Source organism: Centruroides vittatus, unplaced genomic scaffold (assembly GCF_030686945.1).
Source record: "Centruroides vittatus isolate TY-2023 unplaced genomic scaffold, ASM3068694v2 contig_878, whole genome shotgun sequence".
Taxonomy (NCBI): Eukaryota; Metazoa; Arthropoda; class Arachnida; order Scorpiones; family Buthidae; genus Centruroides; species Centruroides vittatus.
Genome location: NW_027122570.1, coordinates 1,001,177 through 1,018,021, shown reverse-complemented (window position 1 = coordinate 1,018,021; position 16,845 = coordinate 1,001,177). Strand labels below are relative to the sequence as shown.

General features: G+C 24.0%; 1 protein-coding gene across 5 annotated transcripts in view; it reads left to right on the top strand.

Moving 5' to 3' along the window:
- Positions 1–16,845, top strand: part of LOC136983191 (transcription factor Sox-13-like) — a 377,109-nt gene that overhangs the window by 39,842 nt on the left and 320,422 nt on the right. The window lies entirely within an intron of this gene.

Sequence of the window (16,845 nt, the reverse complement as noted above, 5' to 3'; positions counted from 1 at the left end):
CTGCTCTATTTTTGTGAGAAGCAATAAAGACTTGAATATAAATTACGATTAACTCTTACAAAGTATTCAAATCAAAACTAGCTAGAAGCGAAATATTTCGCGTATCGAGTTTGTTTCCAAATGTTGAAAAAGTAATTCTTAATTAGAATTAGAAAACTCCAATTAAAAACTTTAAATTAACAATAATTGTTAAGTACTGTTAAATATTAATTTACTGTTAATTAATATTGTATAAATATGAATAAGATATTAAATATACACAAATAATCGCATTCTATATTTCTATTTTTAATGATTAATTCTTATAAGAAAGTCGTTTAATTCTGGAAACAACGATTCTTATTTAACTTTCTTTTTATAAAATGATAATTGCGTAGTGTAATTTTCCAATTTCTTAAATTGTGTGAAAAATTCCATTCTCACGTATAAATATTTGTATTGTTTTTTTAAAAGCTTCATATAATCCGGCTTAGCAAAAGTTTCTATATATGAATTGCATGTTACAAAGAGCGGCATAATTATAATAATGATTAGTTGGTTATATCACGATGCCAATCAACTAGACACCCTACTGTCAAAACGTCCATCAAGAGAATAGCAACAATGGTAGGGTATGCACTTCAAGAACGGCATAAAACTTGCTCGGAAAATTTAATATTAATTGCAATCACATAAGAAAGTCTATACGGTATATCAAAAATGTAATTTCTTTATTATTATTCATAATTTATATACAAGAATAACTTTGTCGCTAGAAAATATTTATTTTGAGTGTGTAACGTAAAATATTTCTACAAAATCATTTAAAATAACGCGTATATTAAGACAAAATAATTTCGAAAACAAGCGTGAAGGTCGACAACTTGTCAACTTTCATGTATATAACTCTGCTTACTTAGGCTATTTTCGTTTGGCACGTTGCAATATGCCACTTATTATTTTCATCAAAACATTAAGAAACGAAATACTGTATTTCAACATCTTTCTAACTAAAGTAATTTATTAAAAAAAATCTATTCTATAATTCGAAATGTGTTCGATGAAAGTCTAGCAAATAAATTTAAAATTATAAAATTAAAGATTATATTATTAATTCTAAATTAAAGAATGGTTATAATTAAGTTTTAAATGTACAATACATATTCGATTTTTTAATTTTGCATTCGATTTATTTGTAATGTGTAGAAAATGAAGTAAGTCTGAAACGTTACAGCTGTAATAAATCTAAAATTTATTTCCTTAAACAAATAATATTAATCCTCTATTTATTCACATAGTGCCAAAATTAATTTATTCCAATCATAATTTACATTATTATGATTTAAATAAGATTTTAGGAAAAAAAACCATTTTTATAATTTAACATAATATTGTATGAAATAAATACGAATTAAAAGTTTATTCTATCTGAAATAAATTAAGTTTTAATTTTATATGTAATAGTGTTCTATTTGTTAAATTTAGGAACTTAAAACTTTTGAAACTATGAATCATTACCTAAATTTCATCAATCGTAATTTAAGCACTCTTAATTTAATATTTTCTTATTTTACCGAGAACTTCTATTCATTTATTATTTTTTTCATTAAGTGTTTTGTCACATTCCTTTCTTATCCTATTCGAAAGTATCATGTTCCAAAGGAAAGCCCAAATCGTTTTAAAATTCTTCAGCTATCAGCAACATAATTACGCCACGATTATGAATTCTTATATATTTCACACGAAAAAAAGCTTAAATTATAAAGAACAGATAAAATATTAGGACATTGATATTAATAATTGTTATTAATTAATTTTTTGTAGTTATATATATAAATCAGTTTTAAAATTATATAAAACAATAAAAGAAGTAGAACATTTTGTATAAAATCTCAATAAAACTCTAAAACTGCATCTTAATAAATTAAATTTTTATTTAATTTTTCATTAGATTTACTGTACCGTATATGGTTGATAATTATATACATTCCAATGTAAAATATGAAACAAAAAATGAAAATGTTATTTATGGTTTATATATCAAACATTTAAACAATGAATTAGAAGAATTTACTGTCATAGTATATTTAAGATTAAGGTCATTTCGACCATGTGACTTTAATAAACAACATTAATGCTTTTAAATCTTATAGGTCGTGATAATATAAAAAATATAAAATGGGCTTTATTTTCCTAAAACAAATCAACTTTAAAATTTATGGTAAATTTAAAACTGTGGTAGATGCATTCACGAAATAAAAACAATTGTCTTTTTATGCTTTAGAAATTACAAAACGTTGCCTTATACTGTAAATGCTGAATACAGTATTTATAAATTATCATTTGAGGATGCATTCTAAGTTTAATTGCGAAATAATGCCAATCAAAATAAACTGCATTTTAAATATTGATTTTAATTTAATGACAGCTTTTAAAAAAATATTTAATTATTATAATTTATAAGAATTTTAAAAATGATCGTGTTTAGAAAATTAAATTCTTAAAATATTATTTTTAATTAGTTTTAAATACAAAGTTATTTAGAGTTATATTTTAAATATATAACTTTAGATTTTATTATTTAGTAATTTTGTAATTTTATAATAAAAAATAATTATATCTTGTGTTTCTTAATTACATATATTGATAGATGTGGATTTATAACAACAGTTACAATTGTTTAATTAAAAGTTTTCAGCAAAGGACAAAAACGAAATTTAAATAATAAACATTAACTTTAAATAAATATAGCTTATATGAGTTTAGAGAGTTAATTATATTATAAACTGAGATTTTAAAAATTTTTAATAACTGCAATTGTAATGATATTAAAACATATAATTTATAATTATTGCATTATCATCTATATATATATCGAAGTCATATAAATGTGTATGTATGTATGTATATATATATATATATAATGTACAGTAAATATATTAATATATATGTAATATATAAATAATAAATTAAATAATATAGATATATAACCTATAAATATATACGTAAATTATTTTTAATATATTGAAACTGTTTTTTATTTAAATATATTTTTAATTTTATACTTCTTAAAGAAATTGATCATAATTCTAAGGAAATTACAGTGCTTAAACAGTAAATATTCAAATTGTATAAATTCATATAAAACCTTAATAATTTCAAAAATTTTATTGTATTATACTGAAATTGTTGCCTTAAAAATCGAATCTGTTGAGTAATATATTTACATTTTTAGCTTTATTTATTCATCCTATATGTCATAATAAGGAAGAGAAAAACTATATAAACCTATATACGTATATTTTTAATTTTATGATCAATAACGCAATATTTTATTCGTTGAATCTATTACTATTTGGTTTATATGTAGATTTATTCATCGTTAACGCAAAGTTATCAGTTTGTAATTTTATAATATAAATTTGGTATTAAAACCTAGAAATGAGTTAAATATTATCTAAGCACGTAACAGGAAGATACATCTTATGATACAAATGTGAACATGTTAAAAAAATCTTTAATAAAAGGATACGAAACCCTTAGGCTTACAATAAATTTAAATGACCTGAAATAAAATAATGTTGTTGTACTGTATTGTATTATAAGTTATACTACAATTCAGTTATTTTTAATATATTTAAATTTATAAAACAATATTGTTGACGTAGGAGTTATTTGTTTTGACTTTGTAAAATTATTAAAGAAAATATATATATTTCCCCCCTCTCTTTGAATGAACTTATTTGATAAACTTTAGAATCATTTAAGCAGTGGAGGATCCAGAAGTACCCAAAGGGAAAGTCAACTGAAAAATTAAAAATATTAGAATAATTAATGTTTTTAAAAACAACGTTTTGAAGTTTCAATAAATAAATTTTATTTTATTTTATTTGTTTATCTTTTGTATCGATGGCGAGGGTTTAAGCCTCTGTAGCCCTTCCCTAACCACTGCAGTTAAATGTATTTAAACGCTATACTGTTTTAACTCCTAACTGTATGTGATAAATACTTTTATGATTCTAATACTTTTTTTCGATCAGCTTTGAAATTTCTCAAATAAAAAAATTATCAAATCCTTACTTTTTAAAATACTTATAAAAATTATATTTTTTAGTGTTATTCATTATCAATAATATAAACAGCAAGACCTCACACAACGTCGTCGATAATTTATTGAAAATTACGACGTTAAGTGAAAACGACGTAAAACGAAATCAATTTTACCACAGACTAAATTTTATAAACAAGATATAATTCAGTTAATATTATTGTAATTGAATCGTATTTGCAAACTTCAGCATTTATTTCCTACTTCAACAAATCAATATTACTGTTTATGAAGAAAATTCAACAATAATAATTATTAAATGATTACAAATCTACGTGTATCTTTCCTCAACGATGTTAAATGACGGTTTACTGTATTTAGTTTGATAAAAATATCACATTATATATTAATATAATAAATTTATTCTTTAATATAAAAATTTCGTAGAATATCTTTATTTTAGGAGTGTTGTTTTGTGTAAATTTTAATATTAAGTAACGTTTAAGTTACTTAATATTAGCGTTTAATATATGTTTAAATATTAGAAAATTACCAAATCTGCTCATCATTATTTATTTAAGAATGCCGAATGATCTTTATTAATAGTTAAGAAAACAAGAACTAATAGGTAAGGAAATTTTCTTAGAACTAACCATTTTGAAAATAGAAATGAACAAAGAAAATATATTACAAAGAAAACAAAAATTAAGATTTTGTATTAGATTTAATAAAGTTTATAAATCTGTCAAAATTATTTGCTTTCGGATCAAATAAATCTTTATTTCTTTATTTAGTATTGCTTTTACTAAATATATTAGATATTTTCATTTACTTTTGAACGATTTTAACATATTTTAAATGACTATATATATTATATTTATATATATACATTATTATATATTATAGACTATATATTATATATATATATATATATGTGTATATTTTTATTACAGTATATATATATCATCAGATGATTTTACTAAAATATTTTTACGTTTATTGTTCTAGGTAATTTATTCACATTTTTTTCTTATCATCAGAAAAATTTACAATTTAGATTTTATTAACTGTATAGTACTGTCCCTGCAATAAAATCGACTAATAAACTACAACAGAATAAAGTTAGTTTTCATTTTACAGAGAAAACTAATCAAATGATTAAATATTATTATTACATTATTTGAAATTTAGATAAACAATATTGTACCCTAAAACACTTTATAACTATAATGTTAAAATTTCTATAAATTACAGATAGGATTGGTCAACAGTGTTTTCATATCGGATATTATCATTCCTATTTCTCTTCCAAAATAGTTTTAATAAGAATATAAATAAATTTTTAAACTTTTAAATCAGATTCTAATCCAGCGGTTCCCAACCTTTTTTTGACCAGGGACCACTTTGATTTCATTGTTGTCAGCAGGGACCACAAGGTTTAAGAAAAATAAACTGTCAATCTAAAAATAAACTTTAATCAAAACTTTTAACATAAGTAATCGTTAAACTCAAGAGTAACATGCTTTAACAGTACTATTATAATAGAAAACATAACATTTTTACTAAAAATTAAATTCAGTTTGTATCAATGTGGGAATAATTTAAAATGAATAAAAGTTTTAAATCTTTCGCGGACCATATTTTAACTCTTGCGGACCACTGGTGGTCCGCGGACCACTGGTTGGGAACCACTGTTCTAATCAGTTCAATTTGAAATATTTTATACGCAGAATATTTAATTTTAATTAATATAGACCTGTCAATATAACGCGCTGAAAAATTACACAAGTAATATTTGTAAAAACTTCTAGAATTGATCTTCATTAAATTCCCATTTACACAAACAAACTTTCAAAAACGCTTGAGCGGCCAAGATCCATTTTAGGGATGTCTTCTGACTTTACTAGTTTTCTTAAATAAGGAAATGTTTGTCTAACAAAAGGAAGCTATTTATAAAATTTTTAATTTTTCGACTGTAATTTCTGACATTGGAAACATTAACATTGAGAATATATATTTAAAATAAAATACAACGAAATAATTCTTTTTTTTAATAAGATATCTGGGTTTTCTGGAACATCAAAAAATTACAGTCTGAAAATTACAGTAATATGATGTTAATGAATTATAAGATAAAATCGGATATCAACATATAAAACAATAAAATAAAATAAAAGTCAGGAAGTGCACTTTATTCTACAAGAATCATTTTTCTTAAAGAAAAAATATAAAGATGTTTCGTAAAATTCTAATGATATTAAATTAAATTAATTATTTATAGTAGTTATCCTTTATTCAAGTCTAGGACATTCGTTGTTTATCTTGCAAGAGTAGGTTCAGTTTCATAAGTGATCAGGTAAAATGAGTAGCCACGAACGTCTTGATGACGAAATAAGGTGGAGAATTGTGGGTTGATCGGAAGCAGGGCAATCAGAAGTGAGGTTGCTGCAGAGCTCAATGTAACACCCAGTGTCGTCTGCAATTTGTGGAAACAGTTTAAGGACACAGGATCCATATCGAGGCCTGGGAAAGGTCATCCAAGAACCACGACGGCCAATGAAGATCGTTATTTCGCACTTTCAGCGAGGCACCACAGGACTACTATAACTTCACAGCTATCTCGTGAACTGCATGCCCCCACTGGAACCCGAGTTTCAAGGGTTACTGTTTTCCGGAGGCTCCATGAGAGAGGGCTTTTTGCCAGAAGATCCGCTGTTTGCATCTCGCTGACTTCGGCATAGAAGAAAACGCGTTTAGCATGGTGCAGACAACATCAGCCTTGGACCAGACTTCATTGGGGTACCGTTCTCTTCACAAATGAGTCGCGATTCAACCTGGACACAGATTCTCGACGCATCTTTATCTGGAGAGAATCTGGGATCCAATTCCTTTTCTCTGACATTCAACAAAGGGACAGCTATGGCAACAGAGGTGTCATGGTCTGGGCAGGCCTCATGTTGGACGGCCACACACCTCTCTATGTGTTTGACAGATGCTCTCTGACGGCTGAGAAGTATAAAAATGAGATCTTACAGCCCTATGTTCGGCTTTTCAGGGGTGCAGTTGGCCATCTGTTTATTTTTATGGATGACACCGCTTGTCCACATAGGGCTTATCTGGTTGACGTTTATCTTGAAAGTGAGAATATCCGCCGATGGATTGGCTTAGCCAGATCTCCAGACCTAAACCTATTGAACATGTTTGGAACGCTCTCGGGAGGACAACTGCATCTCGCAATCCACCTCCGAGAACCATCCAGGAGCTTAAAACTGCATTGCTGCAAGAATGGGACCGACTGCCACACGGACTCACCAGCTGCCTCGTTTCCAGTGTGATGTTGCGAGTTTGTATAACTGCAAGAGCTGTATAACTGTGAGATGGGACTATACCCCATATTAGAGTCATTATATGTTCGATCTTGCAATGTAGGTTTTGGATATTCCTGCGCTGATGAGGCTTACTGACGATTATGAGTGCGTACCATGACTGTTGTATAGTATATTTTTATATTTTTTCACTTATATAACTGGGTATCCACACCAAATTTCATTAAAATGTGTTCATTAGTTTTTCAGAAATTCGACAAAATGTACAAATTCTCTTAATTTTGAACACCTGTGTATTTGAAAAAAAATAATTTTTTAAAGGAATTTTTGTATTTGAATATGACTGTATCAATATACATTATTATAATTTTGAATCCATAATTAAATTATTAGAAACCATATTATAAAAGGTTTATTTTATACGATTTTTCCTAAGTTTTTCCATACTTACATTATAAAATCTATATGCAGAGTTTTTCAATTTGTGTTAAAAGAAAAAAGTACTTTCACTAAAATTTAGAAAAAGCAATAATTTATATAAATTTGATTATTTCAAAATAATTTACAAATTTCAAAAAAATTTTAAATTTATAAACAGTTTTAATGTTAAAATCGTCTAACTTCTTTTGAACTAATTAATTTATACTTCAAGAAAGATAATTATGCAAAACAAATTTCAATATACCGGAATAAATAACTTCTTATCGAAATGAAAACAAAATAAATAAATAAATAAATCATTTATTATTCAGGTAATTACAACACAACAAAAATTGTTGTAGTTATTGTTTTCGTAAAGAATACCTTTTTCCCCCTCTTCGTGTTAGATAATCGAAATACGTTTGCTGTAAGAGCATTAGAATTTTTTAATAAATGCAATAAAAACAATTTTAAATTAATTAAAATTAAATTAAAATTGCCTAAGTAGCTAACAAATTATTTTGATTAAATTAAACTTAAAGTACTGTACAAATTTAGTAAATAATGGGAGGAGAGAATCTTTTAGAAATGACTTTTTATTTCTTAAGACACACTTAATAGTAAACGCCCAATCACTTATTTATGAAACTTCAAGTGTTCAAGGGTTTTCTTTAGTCACCCAACAATAATAAAGAGTAAAAGAATAAACCCTTATCGCCTACGCTTCTTGATGGGGTTCTTAACCAAATGGAAGAATAAGAGTCCAAAGGGCTGGTTCTCCCTTGATGGATGCCCACCAATTAACCTCTAAGGAGGACACCTGGGTGATGTAATTAAAATCTCCTCTCGCCGACAATGGAACTGCGATGACGTCATATACCAAGTTCTCTTTTGGACATTACCTTGCTGTTCATTTTAATAGTGCTTTAAATATCTTTTACTTATGCAAAATTCAGATAAAATGCTGGCGGATTTTGAAATAGTTATTAAGAAATTTTTCTACTGAAACATATCTACAATAAAAATATTTTTAAGAATGAAATTATTTTCTACATTTAAATGAAATGTTTTTAATAAATTACACACAGACACGCATTTTTATAGACATTACGGTTAAAAACGCAAATATAAATGTAAATCTTTTCAAAGCATATTTATCAGATCTAATACCGTATAAATTAACAATCTGCAAATGGAAATATGCAAATTACGAATTACATAATAGAAATTATCAGTTATTAATTAATCAATGCTTTTAATCTTTTAAATATTATTTTATTAATATTAGTCTATTGTGAGTATAATCTATTAATAGGACGTATTATACTGATTTAACTTGCGAGTGAAATTACAGAGATTGAATTAGTCTCTTAGTTCAAATGAATAAACTTTTATTTGCACCTGTATATTAAATTTTCTTGTATTCCGGACCTTTTCGTCCCTCATCAGCAGGCGTTTTATTACTTATATTTCTAAAATACAATAAAGTTTTTTTAATTATACAATAAAAAAAATTTAATAGAGTATAGGTTATAGTCACAATAGACTAATATTAATAAAATAATAGTTATTAAGTTTATTTTTTAAACGAGCAAGAATAATGTAATAAGCAACATATATAGAAAAAACAGAAATAAGCTCCATAAATAATATTTAGTTGTTAATTTTTAAACTTAATAAAATATAAATTAGAAAAATTTGAAAGATGTTATGTAAAAAGCTTTAATGAATTTCTTTCTAATAATCATAACATTAAAAAATAATAATAAAATACATATTTTTACTCTTAAAAAAATTTATGACCTTATTTTGCAACAGAAAACTTTCCATAATATAATATTCATCTAAAATAAAGAAATAGTCTTATTCAACCTCAAAGGAAATAAAACAATTTAAATTTAGAAACAACCCTTTAGAAATAAGTATTTAAAAAAAACGAAATATTTAAATTATTTTAGTATGAAAATCTGTAAGAGAAAAACTTCCAAATTTATATAAAATTATTATAAATTTGAATAAGCAAATTCGTTGGCATTAATTGTTTACTATTGCTTTAATAATGTGATAATTGATTTTTCGAAAGATTAAGGAGATTTTAATTTCAATTTTTTAAAAGAAAGTATTAATTTTAAAATTAAAGCTAATTATCAAGAAATTCTAATATTTGTCTTTGAAATGCAATTATTTTACTTTTTTAATATAGATAATATTAATTTAATAATAGTCAAAATGAAACTACAAAAAGGATTTTGTCAGCAAAAAATATATACCGTTTATAATTTTTTGTTGGTAAAATTTCTCTTAAATACCAGTTATTAAATGTCGCAATTTATTAAGTTATTATTTATTTAATAAAATATAAAGTTATATATATACATATATATTTTACCACACTGCGAATACAATTTGTAGTAAATCTTTATCTAAGCCATAGAGAAAAATGTATTTATTTCCATTTTAAGAAAGTTATATTATGTGTGAATGAATATTAGTTATTTCAGTATTATACAAGTTCTATATTCATATAATGCAAGTATTATTTTATAAAAATTATTATCTCTAATGAAATTAATCAGCTTGAACTAAGATCTTTAATTCTCATTTGATTACAGTAATCTTAACTATTACAGCTAATTAAATAGGATTTATATAGCAATTTTATTATAGAATATTTTATATTACTTCCCAACGTATTCTACACAAATCTTTTAAAAAAGAGGCAATTAGGGAAAAGAAAACCAAAATTAGTCAATCTTCCATCTGGTTTTAGTTTCATCTTTCGAATGAGTTCGGAACCAAGTTCTCTTTTTTAATAAATTTACAGCCAAATGACTTCCGAGTTATCAAAGAAAAGAAGAAAGGCTTGCAAGTATTTTTCAAGCAATTTTCAAGACCGAAGTTTTTCAGATTAAATTTTTCAATTACGTTAAATTCTAATAATCAATTAAATAATATTCGAAACTTTATTTTAATGATATTCTGTTTCGTGTGTTGTTAAACGATACAAAGTATTTCATAGCGTTTTAATTACTTCAATTGTTCACAAATTTCTTAAATTAAGTCGATTCAAATAGATTATTTTGTTTATGACGTCATAAAAAAAGAGATTCAAACATAAGAATGGCATATTTAGAAACAGAATTTACTAGTTAATCAATGTTGATTAATAGATATAATTCCACGTATACGTCTGAACTTTTTCAATATGTCCTCTGAAATAAAAATATCTTATCTGTTTACTCTAAGTTTTTAATACAAGTTCAACAAATACCTTTGTTTACAAAAATAGTTTGTATCTTTCAGTTTTGAGCTTCGTGGAAAGAAACTAAACTTTTTGCAAATGCAATTACTGTATTAAAATACAGTTTTAATTACAGGCAGTTTTCAAGAGAGTATTTAGTTTACTTTCAAAAAACAATCCAAAAGTGAGAAAAACTTTCTCTATCTTTGCGAAAAGGAGGAGATATTATAAGATAATTGGGTGATTTGTAAAGTTACTTCCCTACTTTCCTAATGCAAAAGTGTTACGAACGATTTTAACATTATTATATATAATAACGTAATTATACAGATACATGGGTTCATCCGATATCAAAATAACATTAATGAAATATTTTAATAAGTTCTTGAAAATATTAAAATTTAATGCAATTATACATTTTTATTTATTTTAATATTTTCATTACTTATAATGAATATTTGGCGTTTCTAATTTAGTTAAAGCATTTAGTTAAAAGTGTCATACTGGAAACAGATAATGTGAATTTATGTATATTATAATTACAATATTTTCATCTAATTTTATTAATTTAAGTTTCAATTTATATACTGATATAATTCATAAAACATGAGAAATATTATTATGATGAATTCAAATATTATTTATTATTGAAATCAGAATCAAAAATTAGTTAAATTTTAATTGTAGGATTTTGAATTAATCCTACAATTGTGTTGTTAATTAACGATTTACACTTTAAAAATTTGAACTTCGCGAGTATGAATTTAATTGTTGTAATTGGAATTCTCTTATCAGTTTTCTCACAAAAGGATTATTCTCTTAATTGAAAGATTTCGTACTGCGGATCATAATCCATTTGATTTTTTTTTATTCTTTAAAATTCATTTAAATATCTTTGTTTTTAAAATTAAAAACTTCATAACTTGATTGAAAAGAGTTATCATTTATTTTTTTGTTATTTCTGTATTATCTCATTTCTAAACTAGAGTTAAAATTTATCTATTTTTAAAATTGATAAACATTTTTATAAATTAGTGTTTTTTTTTGTTTTATAAGTTTATTGAGCTCATTTTATTGAATTTTTAATTTGGTTTTATTAATTAACGTCTAAAATATATTAAACTCGTGATTTTATAAATAATATGGGATTGATTTATGATTCTTCTACTTTTTGTTTAATTTTATCTGAATTAATTAGTTGATCTGTTTATCCTATATCTAACGATTAAACTGATAATATCTGATCAGATATTATGTAATAATTTTAAACACGGTATGCTATTAAAAATGATATGAAATAATGTCAATATTAATCAATCACAAGCCAAAATTTCTCATTGCTTTAACTTCTTTGAGATATGATATATTGTAATAATTATAAAACTCTAATGAAAGCAATTATTAGTCGATTAATTTCTGAAATAATCGAGTTTCCATTCACCACTCATTTTTGTGAAATTTTGAGATCTATCGATGAATCTATCTAATGACTCTCAAGTATATTGAGAGTTAACAATTGATTAGGGATATGTTGTCTACAAATGAGATAATATTAAGAAATTAATTAAATCGTAAAGAAAAGCACAGATAATGATATATCAATTACTATCAACAATTTTATAAATTATTGTAAAAGATTATATATTTCGCTATAAGGTACTTTACAATAAGATTATTAAATATAATATGAAACTAAAATACAGTATTTAATTATTGTTGAAATAATTTCATGCATAAAAATTATAAGTGCGATTAATATTTGTGATAATTTATTAATTCTAGTATATAATAATTATACATTAAAATAATTATGTGAAATATATTCTTTACATTAAAATATTAAATTAACATTTTGTAATAACAAGTGTTTACTATTACTTTGCGTTGAATATTTCGTCATTGATTCATTGAAGAATAAATACATATCAAAATATTTTTATTAATATTTGTAATTCTAAATTAATTAAAATAACTATATAATAATTCTATACACAAACATAATCGAAGTGATAGTTGTATAGAATTATTATATAATTAAATTACCGTAAACTATAACTGAAATAAACTTCTAAAAGTTTTATTAAGAATATACATCTTTAGCAAATCTAAATATTAATTTACTTATCTATTTTGTCGACAGAGATATATATTTACATTAAATTAAATTTTAAAACGTTATTATTTTTTGGATTTAGCCTATATTATTTCTTTTATACTTTTCTTTCAAGAGGTAATTGTTTAAATCAGGTCTATCATTAATATTATTCTCATTATTATTATTATTATTATTATAACAAATATCATAATAATCAGCATAAATGCAGATTATAAATCATAAATATTGTTTATGTCGATAGCTTTAGTTAAGTCTGATTCTACCTCTTTTTTCAGATGCCATACTGGAGATGTTCTTTTCTGTTTTTATTTTTTGTAAAACTATAAAATTTCCAAAGATTATAACAAGATAAATATAAAGAAAAAGTTATCCTTATGTTTAAAATTGAAAGTCAAGCAATAAAACGTTTTTTAAAATGCCCTCGAGAAGACGGTAAAAAAAGAAAAAATGAATGAAAAGGACGATAAAAAATAATAGTAATTTAAAAATAAATTATATTATGTTGTCTTCAAGTTAAAGATTAAGCAACGCAAGGCCTTTTTAAAAATTTATATTATACTATACTATTAACATTCTCTCTCATTATATTTCTACATTTGTGCTATGAATAAGATTTCATACAGAATATATTTTTATTTATAATATTCAACACCTGATAGCATTAATTTGTTCAATAGAACGTAGATTAATTTATTTGCTTAAAATATTTTAGCACATCTAAATCTATAGTGATAATCATAAAGTAATAATTTACTGTTTTTGACCAGTAAATAAACTCGCATATAAATGGATAACTCAAGATTATTTATTTGTCAATAAAAGAGGATTTTACAAAGGCCTTGCGTTGCTTAATCTTCTACTTAAAGATAATTCAATATAGAATGCAATGTGGGATCAAAGTTACCAAAAAATAAACAAATAAATAATACTAATAATAACAATAAATTATTTAATTAATTTTAATCATATTTAATTTTGAAATGGATATATTATCTTTACATTCAAGTTCATATAACTCTCACAAAAAACTTGTATTAGATAAAACTTATTTAAGTCTGTATAAATTATAACGAAAACGTCTGCTTGAGAAATATTTTAACTTTTACTGCAAATTTATTTGCCGTTTTCTTTGTTTTCCAAACTTATCTTTAAAATCATTCTTAAAATGAACTTCAAATACCAAATACAAAATATGTATTACCACTAATAATCAATAAAATTAAGCAACTTGTATGTATAATTTTAGATATACCATACAAATACGGATAACAAATATGCTTCGAAGTGTTCTGATCTAGTTAATATTTATGTTGAAAGTAATCAAGATATTCATATACAGAAATGTCTTACCATTTGCTGCGATACGTCACTCAACGGACAAAGAAATTCAGTATTTATAAGCGAGAAGTTTTAAATGAAATTGCATTAATAAGATTTTGTTAATATTTCGGTTATTGTTAAATCGTATCATTTGAAGAAACTAACGAATACCAAGTATAAAACTTAAAATATTTTAGCACATATAAATCTGGATAAGTAATAATCATTTGAAGTCATAATTTTTTCAACAAATGTTGCAAACAGAAACGATGTCATCTAGTTTTACTGATTTTACCAACAGACAGTAAGCTAAATTGAAGGATTTAATTTTTTACTGAGTGTACTGTATTTAAACAATGTCTTTAAGGTTAATTTCGCTAACTGAATAATGAACAGCATAGTAAAACTATTATAATTATAGTGAAACTCTAATATGAACTTAAATATGTATTAGTATGTAATTCTTCTCGAATGTTATAATTACAAAACTAACGCATCTACAGTAAATATTGCAAATTAAATTTTAATCAAATATTAAAATTCTGAGTAAGAATCTGTAAAATATTTCAGAAAATTTCTATTATTCATCATCCTATTATCTTACAGTAATCATTCACACATGAATGCGTTACAAAGAATAGAATATATATCGAAATCACTATGCATTAAAATGATAATTTTACTCTGAAATATAGCATATCATTTTATACAATAGACAAATCAATAGTGATATTTAAATTAGAATAAACAGATTCAAAAACAATAGATTAAGTTAATGAAAATGCTATTTTTAATACGTGTAATTTATTAAATTTTTTAACATTATACTATATTATTAATATTGTCTATCATTATATTTCTACATTTCTACTAAGAATAGGTAAATTTTATGTAGAATATATTTTCGTTCATAATATTCAAAAGCTGATAGCGTTATAGAACTTAGAATAATTAAAAATAAACTTCTTAAATATATTATATAAAATAAACTCGACAATTTTAGTCCTATATTTACTGCTATACAAAAATTTGATAATCAATTAATTTTATAAATAATAATAAAAGACTTTAAATTCCAATTCAATTTAATATTTTAGATATTTTTACTTCATTATAACAAAAAAGTATGGAAACATTTTTGTAAAACTAATACTTATTCAATTTCATACACAACATCCAGAAAAATTTTATCGAAATATTAAGTATAATGATAATCCTTAATAATAATCAGACGAGATTCTTCTCTGAATTTTGATGTTAGAAGCAAATACTATATTACTCCATTAAATTCTAATTAATTCCAGTTTATATAAAACAAATTAAATATGATTTTAAAAACGATAAACAAGAGAAATTTTTGTAATATTGATATTAATTCGTTGTTTTGATAAAACGGAAATGTCTATACAATTAAAAACGATTCTTTTCAATAGCAAAGCCTTTTATATAATAAAAACCTATATAACATAATATAGCTGGGCTGCAATTTGAAAAAATCGTAGACCTATAAGGTGTCACTGTCGTCCGTCTGTCTTTTCTTAATCTCGTGAATAGTGTTAGATAAATGAAATTCAAGACCAGATATGGAAACATTAGAAGCAGGAGGCTCCCTATAAACTATATATGAACTTCCGATACAAACTGGAAGTCACGTTATTTCAATTTAAAACTTCCCCTGGAAGGAGTTAGATAAGATGGCCGGCACGACTCTATTGTTAAAGGAAAAGTATGATGTACAGGGGCAAGACACTACTAATTTGAGGTGGAAAGCATATATTTTAAATTAAAAATATGATTAAAAGTTGCAATCAGACATCGTCAGAATAAATAATTACTCGTTTTTTGTATAATATACTATTAAATGAAATCATAACGTAAACTTATTAATGGAAATTTTTAAAAATATTTATTTTTGTAAAATATTTGTCAAATAATGACAGAAAATCTTTCTTTGTCATTTTATCATTTGATTGATTTAAAATAAAAGATTATCATAATTTAAATAATATGCTTATTGCTGAATTATTTCCAAACGTTTCAATGTAATTATGGGTAATTCATTTAAATATACTTATTGCATATTTTATTAAATAAAATAATAAGTATTGTGGTTGTTACTGGTAACTAACTAACAAGAGTATTTATTGTTTTATTCAATTTTATGTATAAACTGAATAAAAACACTTAAATGAAAATATAAGTACTTTATCACTCAAGATTAAAATATTTCAGTGAGATTTTAAAAATTATCTCTTCATTTTAACTGAATGAAAATAATAATACGATAAATTTTATTAAAGAATAAAATTTGGTATATTCACAAAACTAATAAATGCTTTTTGATTTGCGTTAATTACTTGTTAATAAACAACTTATATCATTAATTCTTCAAAAA